This window comes from Lissotriton vulgaris, unplaced genomic scaffold (genome assembly GCF_964263255.1).
Source record: "Lissotriton vulgaris unplaced genomic scaffold, aLisVul1.2 SCAFFOLD_900, whole genome shotgun sequence".
Taxonomy (NCBI): Eukaryota; Metazoa; Chordata; class Amphibia; order Caudata; family Salamandridae; genus Lissotriton; species Lissotriton vulgaris.
Genome location: NW_028251172.1, coordinates 85,954 through 89,936, shown reverse-complemented (window position 1 = coordinate 89,936; position 3,983 = coordinate 85,954). Strand labels below are relative to the sequence as shown.

The following is a 3,983-nucleotide window of genomic DNA, read 5'->3' as shown; positions in this document are numbered from 1 at the left end:
TGGTGGCAGCTTGGTTTGGGTCTGATGAAATGGTAGGAGGGTTTTCCTGGAGCGATGTGAATAGCTGGTCGGTGGTTATTTTGTTCCAGTTTCTGCGGGGAATTGGTTGTGGGAGGTTATGGGTCGTATTCTTTTTGTAGTTGAAGTAAACGCAGCTGTGGTCTGTCCAATGGAGAGCAGAGGTATGATTGAAGGAGATGTGCTTGCTGGAGGTGAAGATTGGGTCGAGCGTGTGCCCGGCGCAGTGGGTGGGTGTCTTGCTTTGCCCACTTGCGTAATCTTAACTTACGCACACCACTTATTCACAGAAAAACTCCAATACTCCACTGGAGGTAAAAATGAGCTTTATTAATATTGTAGGCAAAGGCAATAAGTCACTGCAACTAAGAAAGTCTTAGGCACCGAGTGAAAGGCAATAAACAATGAATACACCACACTATATACATAAATATGAAACTGTGCATACAGGTATATAAACAGTTAATGTACAAAGCACCTCACCAGATTCATTTGCAGCACCGGAGACTTCAACATCCCTAGGCCAAGCACTGAACACCAAGTTGGGAACCCGCAGACCGGCAGCTCAGGGAGTAATCTCTTCGGGCACCAAAGTTGTCCCACGAGTGCGTCCACTCCAAGACTGAGTTCCTGAGCTCCACCCCACAGACCCCGCTTTTTATAGCTTAAATCAACCTGTTCGAGAAGCCTCTAGCAGGCTCTCTCGCCCATCTATTCACAAGTGCTGGCCCCCATCTCTGCATCAGACCCACCCAGACAGACCTGGCCAGATTCTGTTTAGGCGGTGTCGAGGCAAAAGACATTCCTTTCCCACTCTCCGGCCTTGGACACTGGCACGGCCATCCTCCCTCTGTCCTAGCGATAAGTATGGAATGCATGAAAACACTCTGAAGGTACAACATAACCTCACGAGGCATCCTCACGAGATGCCTCGCACCTGCTTGTACTGGTTTACGTGAATAACATGTTTATGTTACTGCTAAAGTGTAACTCCAGGTCAAGGCAGCTCAAGATGGAAGTGCGATGCAACAAAATGGAAGATCAGAGCATTGCATGGAATCGAGGTCAACATATGATTTATCACGTTTAAAATGGCAATTGCAACACATTCCACCCCTTGACCTTCGATTCACCCATCATACCCCATTGGTCTAAATACCATGGATCTGGGACGAAAAAGGGAGAAAAGATTAGGAATGCATTGAATGCAACAACATAATGAGATAAAAACACCAATAATGACTATAATAACACCCAAGATATACCGAAGCTGTCCAAAATTAGGCAGCCACCCAAACAACCAATCCCACCATCCTTGGTCAACGTCTTGGGTAACCCCTTTCACTAAATCCTTCAAAGCATTAATATGTGCATGGATAGATGTAGAATGGTCAGATAAATTAAAACAACATAGGCCATCAAAGTCCTCGCAACCGTGGTTATGTTTTAGCAGCAAATAGTCCACAGCGGCCCTATTTTGCAAAACAGCTTTTCTGGTTCCTTGAACATCTAATAATAATTCAGCTAAAGCGGCAGAAGTGTGATTGAGATTCTTTACAATTAAACAGGCAAGCTTAGCAATTGTTCTAGCATTATAAACGGACAGTCCTGGCACTCCCACAATGGAAAGGGCCAAACTACTATATTCTGTTCTAGAAAGCAAATCAATATCGGAGTCACAATCCTCAGTAATTGAATAGCGGCTCTAGAAGAGCTAATACGTGTAACCGAATGCATGGGAAAAAGCATAAGACTTAATCGTGATAAGGCACAAGGTCCTCCAGTTATGTTAGCTGGTATGTAAGTGTATGAAATATTACCACACGAGAACAACCATCCTTTAGGTAATTTCACATGGTTAACATGGCTAGCGGCTAATACTGTGTGATTACAAACCATATATTTGGTAACATTACTACAAAAACTGTCATGTCGTGACTGACATAATGTTTGTTGATCAGGGGTCAATTGTTTGCTTTTCTCTAGTTTTAATTGGCCACACTTGCCAATCTTGGTAGGGTCACAAGTTCATTGATAGCAAACGTCTCCAGTAGAGATATTGTAGGTAACAATACTTGTCATGTTCCTCCAGAGGCTATCTGTGGCCTCTGGGCAAAAGCGACAGTACTCATAAAGACTCAGATGTGTTTGAACATCACTTTCCTCCACTACCCCATCAAAGTTAGTTTGGTTGAAAATGTGCAGAAGCACCTGTGCAGGGGTAGGTACGGCAACAAGACACGTGGATATCATATCAGCTGTACTCTGAAGATTTCTCATACAGAAGTGGGAAGTGTTCAGCACGTTCCCGGCCAAGTAGGTCCAGATGTTATCCGGTTGCTGCAACAATGCTGTCATCCGACTCGGGCGGTTGATCCCCTTCGGCATCCCCAGGCCCTCCTGGACCCCTCCGGACACGCCCAAACACCGACCACACAGCGCAAGCATCGCAGCGGCAAGCCATACTGTGATCTAGAAAAAGAAAACAGACTGGTATAATCACTCTCGCAAATAAAATTTTTCAGCTGGTACATTTTCCCACTTTTCCTGTCCGGGTTTCATAATGACTAGGATGTTATCCCTGCCCTTAGCGATCAATTCTGCGGGTTCAGGAGGTTTGTTTGGGGACTCCACCCACAATTTTGCCCCTGGGTTCTTGTCAGTAGATCCGAACCCGCCCTTTCCTCGCACAGTTAGAAGGGCTGGGGCCGTCCCCTTCATGACATTTCCTCCATACACCGGCATGATGACCATTTGGGCAACACGGTCACCAAATTGCAGATCATTGTTTCCACTGTTCAATAGGATAACTTTGATCTCCCCCTGGTAATCGGCATCGACCACCCCTCCCAAAACCTGGATGCCTTTAAGGGCAAGCCCAGATAGAGGGGCGATTAGCCCGAAATGCTCTGGGGTAATTTGAACTCCAATTCCTGTTTCAATCAAGGTAATGTCTCGTGGTTGCAATCGATGGAGTTTCAAAGCATGTAAATCAAGACCGGCAGCTTCTGGTGTGGCACGATATGGAGCTAAAGCTCCGGGAGCTGTTTCCCAATACAGAATCGTGTTTGTGGCCACATGGGGCTTAATCTGCAAAGCTGGGGTCAACATGCGCATCAAAGGAGTCTCTGCATCAGCAAGGGGTCGATTGTTTAAAATCTGCAATGCCTCAGACAAGTGATCCCTCCACCCCTTCAATGACCCATCAGACCATTTTTTCAACTGCTCTTTCAACAAACCATTCATTCTCTCAATCAAACCTGCTGCCTGTGGGTAATAGGGTATGTGATAGATCCACTCAATGTTATGCTGTACACAAAAATCTTGCACCATCTTTCCCTTGAAATGGGACCCGTTGTCACTTTGGACCTGCAATGGATTTCCGTAGTATAAGATCAACAAATTCAATGTTTTCAGAGTGTTAGACTGGGTTGCTCTCTTGCATGGAAAGGCAATGAGATAACCAGAATAGGTATCCACCACCGTGCAGGCATATTGACATCCTCGGCTCATTGGCATCGGCCCGATGAAATCAATTTACCATATCTGCCCTGGTAACTTCCCTCTGCCTAACTGGCCTCTCACTACCTGTGGGACTGGTCTGTGCTGAGTATGCTGACAAACAGGACAGTGAATGATTGCGGTTTTAATTAAATCTAGGGGAATATACATCCCTCTACTTTCAGCCCACCTGCTAGTGGCTCGCTCGCCCAAATGTCCACTTTTCTGGTGTGCCCATTTAACCATGCCCACCAAGTCAGAATCCTGCGTCTCCACCTCAGCTTCATGAATCTTCGCTTCTTGGTCTGCAAAGGAATTGCACCAACGCTCTAGTGAGTCAGTCGGGCAATGAGCATCAACATGATACACTGTAACTGTACTCTGGGACAACAGTTCCCAAATTTCCTGCCACAACTCCTTTCCCCAGACCTCCCTGTTGTGAATCATCCAATTATGAGCATGCC

At 45.9% G+C, this 3,983-nt stretch overlaps 1 pseudogene; it reads right to left on the bottom strand.

Moving 5' to 3' along the window:
- Window positions 1–1,147: 1,147 nt before the first annotated feature.
- Window positions 1,148–2,406, bottom strand: LOC147662981 (uncharacterized; annotated as a pseudogene).
- Between the last annotated feature and the right edge of the window lie 1,577 nt (window positions 2,407–3,983).